Source organism: Nicotiana tomentosiformis, chromosome 10 (assembly GCF_000390325.3).
Source record: "Nicotiana tomentosiformis chromosome 10, ASM39032v3, whole genome shotgun sequence".
NCBI classification, from domain to species: domain Eukaryota; kingdom Viridiplantae; phylum Streptophyta; class Magnoliopsida; order Solanales; family Solanaceae; genus Nicotiana; species Nicotiana tomentosiformis.
Genome location: NC_090821.1, coordinates 403927 through 421655, shown reverse-complemented (window position 1 = coordinate 421655; position 17729 = coordinate 403927).

The following is a 17729-nucleotide window of genomic DNA, read 5'->3' as shown; positions in this document are numbered from 1 at the left end:
AATAAACACGATGACGAATTAGTCAAGATATGGCTAAAATACAATGTTCATCAAGTGCATGAATGTTGCTGGGGAATTGGTCAACCTAAAAGACATCACAAGGAACTCGTAATGTCCATACCGAGTCCTGAAGGTAGTCTTGGAGATATCTGGCTCTCGAATTTTCAACTGATAATAGCCTGAACGCAAGTCAATCTTAGGGAACACTCTGCCACTATGTAGCTGATCAAATAGGTCATCAATACGTGGCAATGGATACCTGTTCTTCACTGTAACCTTGTTCAATTTGCGATAATCAATACACATGCGCATAGAAGCATCCTTCTTCTTTACAAACAAGACTGGAGCACCCCAAGGCGACACACTGGGCTGAATGAAGCCCTTATTAAGAAACTCTTGCAACTGCTCCTTTAACTCTTTTAACTCTGTTGGGGCCATACGATAGGGTGGAATAGAAATGGGCTGAGTGCCCAGTAACAAATCAATACCAAAGTCGATATCCATGTCGGGCGGCATGCCCGAAAGATCTGTCGGAAATATATCTAGATAATCCCTCACTACCGGAACTGACTCCACGGTAAGAGTATCAACACTAACAACCCTCACGAAATCTAAATAAGCATTACACCCTTCCCCTTCTACCCTATTCTTTTCTTATTTCTTTACATCTTTATAGAGAGTTATATATATGAGTGTTCAGTATTGTATCTAGAGCTTGTGACTTATATTTTTACCAGGTTTTGAGAGATGTACATAGTGTGTTGCAGTTTTTATTTCATATAGTTGTTGATGTTTATGAGATTTAAATTATCATTTCAGTTATTCCGCATGTTTGTTAGATTTACCTAGTCTTAGAGACTAGGTCCCGTCACGGCATTCAACAGAGGGAAATTGGGGTCTTGACAAATTGGTATCAGAACTCTAGGTTCATAGGTGTTATGAGTCACAAGCAGGTTTAGTAGAGTCTCACGGATCAGTACGGAGACGTCTGTACTTATCTTCAGGAGGCTATGGAACTGTTAGGAAAAGCTTCCCTCCTTTGATTCCTTATAGTGCGAAATCTTTGACTTTGGATTCTAAATTTCTGTCTTTCTATTCTCTCACAGATGATGATGACACGTACAGCTGGATCAGATGACCAGACACCTGTACCTCCTGCTAGAGCCGCGAGAGACTGGGGCCGGGGTAGAGGTTGAGGACGTCCACGTGGTGCATCCAGAGCAGGCACCTGAGATGCCTGTTACTGCACCAGCCCTCCAGGAGACTCTCTCGCCTAGTTTCTAAGCATCTTCAGCACCTCAGCTCAGGTAGGGTTGATACCACTTGCTCCTGCCATATCTCAGGCCGGGGGAGGAGCACAAACTCCTGTCGCCCATACGCCAGAGCAGCGGGTTCAGGTTGATCAGGTCCCAGAGGTAATTCCAGTACAGCCGGTAGCCCTAGTTCAGCCCGAAGTTAGGGTAGCAAATTCTGAAGGTGAGCAACTCAGGCTCGAGAGGTACAAGAAGTACAACCCTCATACTTTCAGTGGCTTTGCAAAAGAGGATGCCCAGGGTTTTCTTGAGGAGTGCCACCATATCCTCCGTACTATGGGTATTGCGGAGTCTAGTGGGGTTGCTTTCACTACGTTCCAGCTTAAGGGGGCGACTTATCAGTGGTGGCGAGCATATGAGTTAGGTAGTCCGGCCGAGGCAGCTTCACTTACTTGGACTCAATTCTCAGATATGTTCTTGAGAGAGAATGTTCTTCAGAGTCTCAGAGATGCATGGCGTGCAGAGTTTGAGCAGTTGCGCCAGGGTTCTATGACCATGTTGGGGTATGCGGTCCTATTCAGTGATTTGGCTAGACATGCACCAGCCTTGGTTGCTACTGTTAGTGAGCGAGTCCATCGATTTATCACATACCAGCAGGTAGTAGGGATCGCTAGGATAATAAAAGGTATGTTGACTCGGGAGAGAGAGAGGAGAGGGAGGCCAAGAGGTCTCGAGATTCTAGCACATAGAGTGGTACCCGTGCCCCAGTTTTAGCTCGTCATGGTAGGGGCTATGTGAGTCGCCTTGTTCATTCAGCACTTCCAGCCTCCAGCGGTATTCCGGCCACTCCTAGGCCTCAGGCTCCCTATTATGAACCGCTATTGTCTAGTGCACCTCCTGCAAGGGGTGCTTTCAATGGTCAGTCTAGTCGATCAGGCCCGAGCCAGCCACAACAACCACGTCCTCCGAGAGCATGTTTTGAGTGTGGTGACACTCGTCATATGGTGAGGGATTTCCCCAGACTCAAGAGGGGTGCACCTACACCAACTACTCAAGCTCCGCGTATTCCACTGGGTCCTCAGGCTTCTCAGTCCATGGTCGCCGCACCAGTTACCACCCCACATGCACAGCCAACTAGAGGTAGACGTCGGGCAAGCAGAGGTTGCCTTAAAGGGGGAGGCCAGGCCAGATATTATGCTCTTCCTACTAGGACGGAGGCAGTTGATTCCAACTCAGTCATCACAGGTATTGTTCCGGTCTGACATAGAGATGCATCAGTCTTATTTGATCCAGGCTCCCCTTATTCCTATATGTCATCTTATTTTGTTCCTTATTTGGGTGTATCACGTGATTCTTTGAGTTCTCCTGTCTATGTGTCCACGCCTGTGGGAGATTCTATTATTGTTGACAGTGTGTATCGGTCGTGTTTAGTTATTTTTAGTGGTTTTGAGACCAGAGCCGATCTATTATTGCTCAGTATGGTAGATTTTGATATTATTTTGGGCATGGACTGGTTGTCGCCCTACCATGCTATTTTTTATTGTCACTCCAAGACCGTGATGGTGGGTATGCAAGGATTACCACAGATAGAGTGGAGAGGTGCTTTAGATTATGTTCCTAACAGAGTTATCTCATTTCTAAAGGCTCACGAAAGGAAAACAAGGATTTTACATGTTAAGGAAACAACACCCAACTAATACAACAAATAGAGAAGATCAACAGGGGCACTCCTGAGGTACCGCCTCATAGTTCCAAATCATAAAAATAAATCATAGTCTATCCTTATATCACCGCAGGAGCCTTTACATTTAGTTGTGAAAATTATTTTTTCCGAAATAGCACCTCGTATTTTAGCCCACCTTATCACACCGCATGGCTTCTAGCAGTTCTCCTACTAGCCACACGTATCAAGCCCACCTTATCTCACCACATGCGTTTCAATACCCAGACCTTATACCACCACATGTGTATCAATAATCACAACGGCACGGCGGAAACCTCGTGCAAATAGTAACAACCGCACGGTAGAAACCTCATGCAAACAATAACAACAGCATGGAAGAAACATCGTGCACACAACCAAACAATCACCTCAACAATAACGCGGAAGAAAAAACTTATCAACTAAATAAAATGACACTTCACAACTTACACCTTGCCTCAATAGAAACCACGACCCTTGCAACTCAACAACAAGATATTTCAAGGATAGAAAGATTCAAGTAAGGAATTTTCACAGTTAAATAATGAATACGGAATTAAGAAAGCAATTAATTCAACTAAACATGTAGTACAAGTTCCAAATAGGAGATAAGACAAGAAGACAAGTGAAATTAGGCTAAACATGGTGACTATAACATACTAAAGTGACTCAACTAAGGCATGAAAAAAAGAAACTACGTAGCTAAAATCGGAATGTCAATATTTAGCCCGTGTACGCACTCGCCACCTTGCGTACACGGCCTTCACATATCACAAATTATGACAACAGTACCAAATCCTAAGGGGAATTTCTCCCACACAAAGTTAGACAAGCCACTTACCACAAACCACGCTAAATCAATCAACTAGAAGGCCTTTCCATCGATTTTCTGACTTCGAACGACTCGAATCTAGCTAAAATAATTACATACTATAAATATAACTATAGGAAACTGATTTAAAAGTTGAAATCATTATCTTAGCAAAGAATTGAAAAATCGCCCCAAAAAGTCACCCGAGGCCCGCATCTCGGAACCCGACCAAAATTATAAAATCTGAACACCCATTCGATATGATTCCAACCATACAAGAATTACTCAAACATGATGAAATCAATGATAGATTAGTAAAATTTAATAAAAAACGAGTTAACAACTCTTACCCCAACAATCCCTCTGAAAATCCCACGAAAATTCGCCTTAAGCCGATCTCTCAAAGTCCAATTGTGAAATAAGAAAATAAACCCTCGTTTTGAAATTTAAGTCTCCTGCCTAGTTATTTACACTACGCGATGGCGAAGAACTAAAATACCAACTGCTCAAAAACCTACTACGCCAACGCGGAAGATCGCACACGAACGCGGTGAGAAACTTTCCAGGGTTACGCGATCGCGTGAACCAAAACGCGACCGCATAGAGTCTTGCGCTCACCTCCCAGACCTCCCCCTCATTCATCGCAAAGGTGGCACCACCCATGTGTTCGTGATGCACTGACCTACCCAGCCTCGCGATCGCATAGAACCAAACCATGCCTGCCAAATCTCAGAGCTTCGCGATCGCGGCTCCTCTTCTGTGATCTCATAAGGAAAACTAGAATTGGGAGAACCAGAATTTCTACAAATTCCAAAATGAACCGAAATGCGTCGAACATAGTCTGAATTACACCCGAGGCCCCAGGACCTCAACCAAACATACCAACAAGTCCTAAAATATCATACGAACACGCTCGAAGTGGCAAATCATATCAAACAATGCTAAAATCATGAATCATGCATTGATTCATGCCTATGCACTAATGAACTTCCGAATTCCGAAACCATTGCCGATTCATCCCAAAACAACTCTAATTAACCCCAAATTTTGCACACAAGTCATAATTGACATTATGGACCTATTCTAACTTCCGAAATCAAAATTCGGCCACGATATCAAAAAGTCCACTCCCGATCAAACTTTCCAAAATTCGACCAATTTCCAACTTCTACTAATTAACTCCAAAACGACCTATGGACCTCCAAATCAACATCCGGACACGCTCCTTACACTCAAATCACCATATGGAGCTATTGGAACCGTCAAAATTCCATTCCGGAGTCGTCTTAACAAAAAACAAACTACAGTCAACTCCTACGACTTAACCTTCCAGTTTAGGGACTAAATGTCCCATTTCACTCCGAAACTCACCCGAAACCAAAACCAAACTTCTCGGCAAGTCACGTAACCACAGTATAACATAAAGAATGCAATAAATAGGGGATCTAGGCTAATACTCTCAAAATAACCGATCGGGTCGTTACACTTGAATCGATGCGCGATTCGTGGTTCTAGTGTTATTTGATGTGATTGGATGCTTCGAGATTGTTCGTATGATATTTTAATACTTATTGATATATTTGTTTGAGTTCTCGGGGGCCTTGGTTGTAATTCGGATCATGTTCGGCGCATTTCTGAATCTTGAAGATTGCTGAATCAACTGCTAATAGTTTCCTTGTATGCGATTGTGAGTGGGGATTCGTGACCGCGAAGAGCTATTTGGCGACTAGTGAAATTTGTTCTATGCGATCGCGAGATGGTTTATGCGATTGCGAAATGTGCTGAGTTTGTTCATCGCCAACACCTAGGGTAGATCGTGTTCGTGTATAAGGAATGGCAAGGCCGGGGACTGAGGCATGTTTGTGCTACGAGTTTGCGTGACCTGGGGCGCGGTCGCGTAGGGGAGACATCTTATTCATCGCGTTCGCGAGAGGTTTCACGCAATCGCGAAGTGCATTTATTCGAGCTTGGGAGAATTACTCTACACGATCGTGAGTCTTTGTTTGTGATCACGATAGAGGGAGGCTGAGCAGCAGAATTTAAGTTTCAAAATGTGGGTTTCATCTCATTTTTCATAATTTGGACCTAGAGAGCTCGGTGTGAAGCGATTGTTCGAGAGTTTTTCAAGGAAATCATTGGGATAAGTGATTCTAACCCGGATTGGACTATATTTCATGAATCTATTATTATTTTCATCATCTAATTAGTGATTTGAGTTGGAAATTTGGGAAAAAATTGTAAAAACTTCCTAGACTAAATTTTGGCATTTTGAAAGACGAATTGAGGTCAAATTTAAGTAATTATTGTATGGCTGGACTCGTTATTGAATAGTTGACGTTTTATTTCTTTGCAAAGATCGTAACTTTATTGTTCGAAATATTTTCCTATAGTTTATATTTATGGTATGAGGTTGTTTTGGCTAGATTCGAGCCGTTCAGAGTTGGATAATCGAGGAAAAGGCATACTAGTGGATTGAGTTAGCGCGTTTTGAGGTAAGTGTCTTGCCTAACTTTGTGTGGGGGAATTACCCCTTAGGATTGGTGTTATTTTGTAATAATTGTGATGTGTGAAAGTCGTGTACGTGAAGTAACAAGTGTGTACACGGGCTAAATGTGGAAATTTACCGATTTTAGCTATGTAGAATCTTTTCATGCCTCAATTGAGTTATCTTAACATGTCATCATCATTAGTCTATTTTTACATGCTCTACTTGTCTTATCTCTTACTTGTTAATTGCTCTACATGTTTAGTTGAAGTTCTTGTTTTCTTTATTCCATGTTCATTATTTAACCGTTGAATTCTTTACATGAAGTTGTTATTCCTTGAATATCTTGTTATTGAAAGTGGCATTGGGTTATAAAGGTTGTGATTCACATTGAAGCAAAGTATTAAGTTGTGAAATACTATTCTTGTTGAGTTATTCACTTTCGGTTGTCATTGTTGATACTCTTGTGCACATTGTGGTTGAGCCATGGGCTACTTGTTGTGCAAAATACTATTATTGTTGGTTTCCTGAAAAGTTGTGATATTGAAAACTTGAGGTGCGATTTGTGATATATTGTGTTATTGATACGCATGCGGTGGTATAAGGTTTGAGGTTGAAACGCATGCGGTGAGATAAAGTGGGCTTGATACACATGGCTAGTAGGGGAACTACTAGAAGTCACGCAGTGTGATAAGGTGGGCTAAATCGCGGGATGCTATTTCGGAAAAAAATAATTTTCAAAACTAAATGCAAGGCTCTCGCAGTGATATAAGAAAAAATTATGAATTATTCTTGTGATTTGAGACTACGAGGCGGTACCTCGGTAGTGACATTTGGTTGTTATTTCTGTATTACTTCACTTGTGTTTAGTTGCTTTGTTTCCTTGGCATAATACTCCTTGTTTTCTTCCGTGATGCATTAATTGCTTTAGTTCCGTGTAGTAAATTTTGGTATATTCCTTACTTGTTTCGTTTCTTTTGTTACTATTATTGCACCGTTAAATTACCCGTTCTGTCTTTTATTTATTTCAGTAGAGCCTTGGCCTGACCTCGTCACTACTCTATCGAGGTTATGTTTGGTACTTACTGGGTACCGTTGTGGTATACTCATACTACGCTTCTGCACATCTTTTGTGCAGATCCAGGTACCTCCTACCAGTCCAGGCATCAGTGAGTTAAGTTCGTACTTGGAGATTTCAAGGTACACCTGCCGGCGTCCGCAGGCCTCGGAGTCACCCTCTATATATTTCTATATATTCCTTCTTTTATTAGATACAGTTGTATAGGGATGATTATAATATCGTTGTAGAGCTTGTGACTCGATATCACCAAGTTTTGGGAAAAAATGTATATGCCGAGTTGTGGAGTTTTCTTTATTAAATTGTTGAGTATTTGAGAGTTCACTTGTTATTTCAATTATTTCTGCATGTTTGTTAGGTTTACCTAGTATTAGAGATTAGGTGTCATCATGACATCCTACGGAGGAAAATTGGGGTCGTGACATCAACAGATAATATTAGACCAATTCTAAAAAATACATACATAAAATACCTAGTTTGGCGGAAAGACCATGGGTTCATATGCCTTATAAACAAACCTATAAATTCACCCGTGATGTAGACAACCTACCTAATGTAAGTATTAGTGACTTCTTTTACGGGTCAAACTCGTGACTTATAGGTCACACAGAGACAAATTTACTATTGTTGTAAGGCTTTCTTTATTCACTCACTAGTTATAAATGTATAATAAGTTAATTCAAGATTATCATATAGTCCCTTGGCATACCGTGTGTGTATAATTGAAGAAGAAGCGTGATCAGTAGATCAACAACTACGTTTTAAACGCTTTATGTCTCGTTTTTTGAGGATTTTATGCTATCATTGTTACATGGATTTTATTAATTGATTACATGGATGGACATATACGGATTTTTGATAGCTTGGGAGATAATAAAAGTGACAAAAATGGTAGTACTAAATTGAACCGACGAATACTAGCTAGCAATGAGTTATCTCCGCAACAACAACAAAAAAAAAGTTTATTTCCTGAATTTGTTGATAAAATAGACTTTAGTTTAGGCAATACTTAATTTGTTAGCATGATGGAGGCAGATTCCGAATTTGAATATTATGACTACGAGTTCGGAATTCTACTATAACTCGTTTGATTCACTGAGTTCGAAATCTATTATATACTTATTTAGTGAATTTTTTTAAGACATATATATATATATATATATATATATATATATATATATATATATATATATATATATATATTTGAGCCAACATTACAAGGTTTGGATGAACCCGTAATTTATGCACTACATCCGCCAAATTTACAGTGAAGATAGAGATGAGACCAAGCTTGTTGCATTCAACAACTTGGGCAGTTGTACACAAGCCTTCAATTCTGTAGATATTAATTTAAACGGATAAGGGTCTGATTTGTCCCTCTACTATCATAAATAGGTCTTATTTATGCTTCATTTAAATTTTTTATCAAAAATATCCTTACCGTTATACATTAGGTTTATATTTACCCCTTACACGTTAAAACGGATTACATTTGCCCTTCATTATATTTTAGGATCATATTTACCCCGCTACTCTTCAAAAAGGGTTATATTTGCCCTTCGTTATACTTTCTTGACATATTTATCCTTACAATTATACTTTAGGATCATATTTGCCCATCATCCGTTAGATCGCCATGTTCCACTTTCGTTTTCCTACATGGTGCCTATGTGAATTTCTTTTTCTTTCAATTTAAATATGGTCACATATTTAAGATAATTTAACCCGCCCACCCAATTTAAATAAGACACACTAACTAAAATAAATGGAAATCATAATTTCCAATCCCCCCCCCCCACACCCGCTCGTCCATCTCTCTTCTCCGGGCCAGCTCCATATTTTTCGGAGAGCGAGAAAATTTTGAGAGTGATTGAACGAAACTATAGTGTTATCTCTAATTCATCTATTTAATTATTTCACTTTTGTCTATATTAATTTGTTTCCCTTTAACACTTAGGAGTTAGGAGACATGAATCACTCAATGATATTTTGAAGTGTTTGTAGAGAGACAACTCTATAAAGTCTAAACCGGGTCATGTCACGACCCGAAATTTCCCACCGACGGGACCGTGATGGCGCCTAACATTTCGCTTGCTAGGCAAGACAACGTTAGAGAATCATTAACCAATTCCTTATTTCCATTCAGTAATTAACAATAATTAACTAAGATAAAATATAATAAGTGCGGAATATCATAAATTTGTATTAACTACTACCACCCGGATCTGGAGTCACAATTCACGAGCATTCTAAAATTTACTACAAATAATAGCCTGAAAGAAATACAACTGTCTGAATGAAAGAAAACATTAGGACATAAAAGATAGACGGGGACTTCAAGGTTTGTGAATGCCGACAGATCTACCTTGAGTCTCCGGACAGCGGACCAATAGCAAATCTCGATCAACCTCAGCTGGTATCAAAATCTGCACAGAAAGTGCAGAGTGCAGCATCAGTACAATCGACCCCATGTACTGGTAAGTGTCGAGCCTAACCTCGGAGAAGTAGTGACGAGGCTAGGACAAGACATCCACATATAACCTGAACAGTATAATCATGCTAGTGGCAAAAACAGTAAATAAAGACATAACGCAGAAATAATGGGAGGGGAACATACAATGGGGGAATACAATGTAAAGAGTGAGAATAATGAAAAGACAGAATTAAACCGGAAATCCTTAAACGAATTGAGCAATTAAAACAGCAAGGAAAACTGCACGGCATCACCCTTCGTGCTTTTACTCTCAACCTCACCAAGTAATAAATAAGACTGCACGGCATCACTCTTCGTGCTTTTACTCTCTTTCTCACAATATAAATAAATCATGCACGGCATTACCCTTCGTGCTTTACACTCTTCCTCACAATATAAATAAATCATGCACGGCATCACCCTTCGTGCTTTACACTATTCCTTTCAATATAAATAAATCATGCACGGCATCACCCTTCGTGCTTTACACTCTTCCTCACAATTCACAGAATAACAACGGATAGAGAGAAGTTTCACAAGAAATCAATATTTTATCAATGATTACTTTCACAATTTAACATCTCAACCTCGAATCAATATTCACAATTTTATCGACCTTGGTGGAACCGGATACAAGTCTCCCAATATTTTAACAACAACAATAAGCATGGATAACAAGATTTAAGACTATAAATTTGCAAGAAATGGAATTTCACTCGTATGCTATTACTCGACCATAACGTATAGATGCTCGTCACCTCAACTATACATCGTATTCAACAACAAAACACGTAGCAAATACTCACACAATACCTATTCCCTCAAGTCAAAGTTAGACACAATACTTACCTCAATTTCGCAAGCCACTTACTGCTCAAGTATTGCTTTTCCTTTAGAATTCACCTCCAACCCACTCGTACCTAATCATAATCAGTTTAATATCATCAATTATCGCTAAAGGAATCAACTTTAATGCAAAATTACAGTTTTCCTAAGTTTTTCCAACAAAAGTCAAAAATCGACCCCGGGCCCGCTTGGTCCAAACCCGAGGTTCGGACCAAAATCTGTTTACCCAATCTTCCCCGAGCCCGGATATACAATTGGTTTTGGAATCCGACCTCAATTTGAGCTCTAAATCCCCAAATTTTGAAATTCCTAAGTTCTACCCAAAAATTCCTAATTCCTCCATGAAAATTCTAGATTTTAGGTTGAAATCTTGTAAAATGTAGTGAAAGATTGAAAGAAACCAGTTTAGAATCACTTACCTATGATTTGGGGAAGAGATGGTCTTTGGAAAATTGCCTCTTGTGTTTTAGTTCTTGAAAATTTGGTAAATGAATGAAAATTCCCGTCCAAAAGTCATTTTGTTCAGCTGCAGACGTCGCATTTGCGACCTGAGCTTCGCAAATGCGAAGCTCGCAATTGCGAAGGGGCTATTGCAATTGCGAAGCCTTCACAATCCTGCTGCCCTTCGCAAATGCGAGGAAAGTGTCGCAATTGCGATCACTGACCTCGCAAATGGGGACAAAAGATCGCATTTGCGATCTATACCCCTCCTAGACTCCCTTCGCAAATGCGAAGAAAAGTTCGCAATTGCGAACACAGGCTGGCCCAGCTTCTCTTCGCATTTGCGATGAGAAGTACGCAAATGCGACCTCAACAGTGATCGCAAATGCCAACCCTGACCTCGCATTTGCGAGGTCTGAGACCTGCAACACAGCTGAAGCACACCAGCTATTTTTTCTAAGTCCAAATCACTCTGTAGCCTATCCAAAACTCACCCGAGCCCTCGGGGCTCCAAACCAAACATGCACGCAAGTCGAAAAATATCATACGAACTTGCTCGCGTGATCAAATCGCCAAATAACACCTAAAACTACGAATTTAGTACCAAATCAAATAAAATTCTCAAGAACACTTTAAAATTTCTATTTTTTCGAAATACGGACCCGATACAAACAATGCCAAATATCAATCAATTCTTAAAAATAATTAATTTTTAGACTTTTAATTTTCATCAAAAATTTCTAACTCAAGTTAGGGACCTCCGAATTCAATTCCAGGCATACGTCCAGGTCCCATAAATCGATACGGACCTACCGAGACTGTTAAAGCATGGATCCGGGCCCGTTTACCAAAAATGTTGACCGAAGTCAACTAAAATTAACTTTTAAGACAAAAATTCTTATTTTCATTAGTTTTCAACATAAACGCTTTCTAGAAACCTGCCGGGACTGCGCACGCAAATCGAGGAGGGTAAAAATGAGTTTTTTCGATTTAAGAACGTAGATTCGAGTTCTAAAACTTAAGATGACCTTTTGGGTCATCACATTCTCCACCTCTAAAATAACCGTTCGTCCTCGAACGGACATAGAAAAGTACCTGGGCTGGTGAAAAGGTGGGGATATCTACTCCGCATATCAGACTCGGACTCCCAAGTAGCTGCCTCAATAGGCTGACCTCTCCACTCCACTCATACTGAAGGGTAACTCTTTGATCTCAACTGGCGAACTTGCCGGGCTAGAATTTCCAACAGCTCTTCCTCGTAAGTCAAATCCTTGTCCATCTGGACAGAGCTGAAATCTAACACATGGGACGGATCGCCGTGATACTTTCGAAGCATGGACACATGGAATACCAGATGAACAACTGCTAAATTAGGTGGCAACGCAAGCCTGTAAGCTACCTCTCCCACTCTCTCCAGAATCTCAAAAGGTCCGATATACCTAGGGCTCAACTTGCCCTTCTTTCCAAACCTCATTACACCCTTCATGGGTGATACCTGAAGTAACACTCTCTCTCCGACCATGAATGCAACATCACGAACTCTACGGTAGGCATAACTCTTCTGCCTGGACTGAGCTGTGTGAAGTCGATCTTGAATAATCTTGAACTTATCCATGAAATCCTGTACTAAGTCTGTGCCCAATAACAGAGCCTCTCCCGGCTCGAACCACCCAACTGGCGACCGACACCGCCTACCATATAATGCCTCATAGGGAGCTATCTGAATGCTCGACTGGTAGCTGTTGTTGTAGGTGAACTCTGCAAGGGGCAAGAACTGATCCCACGATCCTCCGAAGTCTATAACATAAGCGCAAAGCATATCCTCCAAGATCTGAATAGTATGCTCGGATTGCCCGTCCGTCTGAGGATGAAATGTTGTGCTCAACTCAACCCGTGTACCCAACTCATGCTGAACTGCCCTCCAAAAGTGCGAGGTAAACTGCGTACCTCGATCGGAAATGATAGACACGGGCACACCGTGAAGACGGACGATCTCCCGAATATAAATCTCTGCTAACCACTCCAAGGAATAGGTAACTGCCACAGGAATGAAATGCACTGACTTAGTCAGCCTGTCCACAATAACCCAAACTGCATCGAACTTCCTCTGAGTCTGTGGGAGTCCAACAACAAAATCCATAGTGATACGCTCCCACTTCCACTCAGGAATTTCTAACCTCTGAAGTAAACCACCAGGTTTCTGATGCTCACACTTTACCTGCTGGCAATTTAGGCACCGAGCTACATAGGCAACTATGTCCTTCTTCATTCGCCTCCACCAATAATGCTGCCTCAAGTCCTGATACATCTTGGCGGTGCCCGAATGAATAGAATACCGGGAACTGTGGGACTCCTCAAGGATCAACTCACGAAGTCCATCCACATTAGGCACACAGATACGACCCTGCATCCTCAAAACTCCGTCATCTCCAATAGTAACCTGCTTGGCACCACCGTGCCGCACTATGTCTCTAAGGACAAGTAAATGAGGATCGTGATCCTGCCGATCTTTGATGCGCTCAAACAAAGAAAACTGAGCAACTGTACAAGCTAGAACACGGCTGGGCTCAGAAACATCCAACCTTATAAACTGGTTGGCCAAGGCCTGAACATCCAATGCAAGCGGTCTCTCACCCACTGGAATATATGCAAGGCTACCCATACTAGCTGATTTTCTACTCAAAGCATCGGCCACCATATTGGCCTTCCCTGGATGATACAATATGGTGATATAATAGTCTTTCAATAGCTCCAACCACCTTCTCTGCCTCAAATTGAGTTCCTTCTGCTTGAACAAATACTGCAAGCTCCGATGATCAATGAATACCTTACATGGCACGCCGTAAAGATAGTGCCTCCAAATCTTCTGCGCGTGAACAATGGCTGCCAGTTCTAGATCATGAATAGGGTAATTCTTCTCGTGAACCTTCAGCTGCTGTGAAGCATATGCAATAACTTTGCCACCCTGCATCAATACCACTCCTAGACCAATACGAGATGCGTCACAGTATACTATATAAGATCCTGAACCTGTGGGTAACACCAATACCGGTGTCGTAGTCAAAGAAGTCTTGAGCTTCTGAAAGCTCGCTTCACACTCGTCTGACCACCTGAACGGGGCACCCTTCTGGGTCAATCTGATTAACGGGGCTGCTATGGATGAAAACACCTCCACAAATCGACGATAATAGCCCGCCAAACCCAAGAAACTACAGAGCTCTGTAGCTGATGTGGGTCTAGGCCAGTTCTGAACTGCCTCAATCTTCTTAGGATCCACCTGAACACCCTCTGCTGATACAACATGACCCAAGAAAGTAACTGAACTCAACCAAAACTCACATTTTGAGAACTTAGCATATAACCGGCTGGCTTTCAGAGTCTGAAGAACGATCCGAAGGTGCTGCTCATGCTTCTCTCGACTGTGGGAGTAGATCAAGATATCATCAATAAACACAACCACAAAGGAATCCAGGTAGGGTTTGAACACCCGGTTCATCAAATCCATGAATGTTGCTGGGGCATTTGTCAGCCCAAATGACATTACTAGGAACTCATAATGCTCATACCGAGTCCGAAAAGCTATCTTAGGAACATCGGATGCCCTAATCCTCAACTGATGGTAGCCAGATCTCAAATCAATCTTTGAAAACACCTTGGCACCCTGAAGCTGATCAAATAAATCATCAATCCTCGGCAATGGATACTTGTTCTTGATGCTGACTTTGTTCAACTGCCGATAATCTATACACATCCTCATCGATCCATCTTTCTTCTTCACAAACAACACAGGTGCACCCCAGGGCGAGACACTAGGTCTAAAGAAGCCCTTATCAAGCAAATCTTGCAACTGCTCCTTCAATTTTTCAACTCTGCTGGGGCCATGCGGTATAGCGGAATGGAAATAGGCTGAGTGCCCGGAGCCAAATCAATGCAAAAATCAATATCCCTGTCGGGTGGCATCCCCGGCAGGTCTGCAGGAAATACCTCTGGAAACTCACGAACAATCGGCACTGAATCTATGGAAGGAACCTCCGCACTAGAATCGCGGACATAAGCCAAATAAGCTAGACACCCCTTCTCGACCATATGCCGAGCCTTCACATAAGAGATAACTCTACTGGCAGAATAGCCAAGATTCCCTCTTCACTCTAATCGAGGCAACCCCTGCAAGGCTAAGGTCACTGTCTTGGCATGACAATTTAATATAGCATGATAAGGTGACAACCAATCCATACCCAGTATGACATCAAAATCAATCATGTCAAGAAGTAAAAGATCTACACGAGTCTCAAGACTCCCAATGGTGACCACACACGAACGATAAACACGATCTACAATAATAGCATCTCTCACTGGTGTGGACACATACACATGAGCACCCAAAGAATCACGGGGTACAACCAAATAGGAAGCAAAATAGGATGGCACATAAGATTAAGTAGATCCCGGATCAAATAGAACTGAAGCATCTCTACTGCAAACTGAAATAGTACCTGTGATAACAGCGTCAGATGACTCTGCCTTAGGCCTGGCTGGGAAAGCATAACACCGGGGCTGGGCCCCACCACCCTGAACTATGTCCCTGGGACGGCCTCTAATTGGCTGGTGTCCACCTCTAACGACTTGACTTCCACCTCTAACAGTCTGGCCTCTACCTCTGGCTGCCTGACCCCTGCCTCTGGCTGGCTGAGCAGGTGGTGCAGCAACTGGTGTCGGAACCATGGCACGAGAACGCTGATGCTGTGAGCTGCCCGTTGCCCGAGGGCAAAATCTAGCAATGTGCCTCGGATCACCACAAGTATAACATAACTTCGGCTGCTGTGACTGCTGGCCCTGAACCTGACCCTATCGACCTGAATAACTACACTGATAACTCTGGAGTGATGGTGCACTAATAGGAGCTGGTGGTGCACTGTAGGCTAGCTGGTCGGAATAATGCGTCTGAGGGCCACGACCACCTGAGGCACCGTGGGATTCCTGGAGTGCTGAATGAAATGGACTGGGATGATGGCCTCTACCAAAAGTACTCCTGCCTCTAGATGAGGCACCGCTGAACTCACTAGAATGACGAGGTCTCTTGTCAGACCCCTGACCTCCCTCAGAAAGAACCAGTTCGACTCGTCTGGGGACATTAGCAGCCGCATGAAAAGAAATCTCACTCCCAGTCTCCTTAGCCATCTACAATCTGATAGGCTGAGCAAGTCCATCAATAAACCTCCTCACCCTCTCTCTCTCTCGATGGGAAGCAGGAAAATAGCATGAAGGGCCAAATCTACAAAACGGGTCTCATACTGAGTAACAGTCATACTGCCCTGCTGGAGACGCTCAAACTGACGGCGTCGCTCCTCTCTCAATGTGATAGGCAGAAATTTCTCTATGAAGAGCTGAGAGAACTGGTCCCAAGTAGGAGCAGGCGACCCAGCTGGTCTGGTCAACAAGTAATCTCTCCACCATTTCTTGGCGGAACCAGTCATCTGAAATGCAGCAAAATTGACCCCATTGGTCTCCACTATACCCATGTTCCGTAGAACCTCGTGACAGCTGTCAAGATACTCCTGGGGATCCTCTGAAGGAGCACCACTAAAGTGAACAGGAAAGAGCTTGATAAACCTGTCTAATCTCTATAAGGCCTCAGTAGACATAGCTGGCCCATCTCCGACTGTAATGCAATAACCGGCTGAACTAATCCGACTGGCTGAGCTGCTGGAGCCTGATACTGGGGAGCTATCTGCTCTGGAGTGGGAGTGGTAGGAGTCTGGGCTCCTCCTCCAGCCTGAGAGACTGCTGGTGCCATGGGAATTGCGTCAGTCTGGGTCACACTCTCCATAAGGCCCACCAAACAGACCAAAGCGTCCTGAAGTACTGGGGTGGAAATGAACCCCTCCGGAACCTGAGCTGGTCCGGCAGGAACAATTTGGGCTGGAACCTTCTCGTCAAGCTCTATCTGGGGCTCCACCGCTGGGGCTACTGCTCGGGCTGAGCCCTGCCCCTGCCTCGGCCTCTGGCACGGCCTCGACCTCTGCCCTGCGTAGGAGCTGCCACTGGAGGCTCTGGCTGCTGCTCAACTGAGGAAGCGGTATGTGTTCTTGCCATCTGCGAGAGAATAAGAGTAGAAGAGTTCAATCAGCATTGAGAAAGCAAAATCGCACGACAAAGAAGAATAGAAGTGAAACTTGTTCCTAAACTTTATAGCCTCTAGAAGATAAGCACATACGTCTCCGTATCGATCCTCCAGACTCTACAAAGCTTACTCGTGAATCGTGAGACCTAGGCAACCTAGTGCTCTGATACTAACTGTCACGACCCGAAATTTCCCACCGATGGGACCGTGATGGCACCTAACATTTCACTTGCTAGGCAAGCCAACGTTAGAGAATCATTAACCAATTCCTTGTTTCCATTCAGTAATTAACAATAATTAACTAAGATGAAATATAATAAGTGCGGAATATCATAAATATGTTTTAACTACTACCACCCGGATCTGGAGTCACAATTCACGAGCATTCTAGAATTTACTACAAGTAATAGCCTGAAAGAAACACAACTGTCTGAATGAAAGAAAATAGTAGGACATAAAAGATAGACGGGGACTTCAAGGTCTGTGAATGCCGACAGATCTACCTTGAGTCTCCGGACA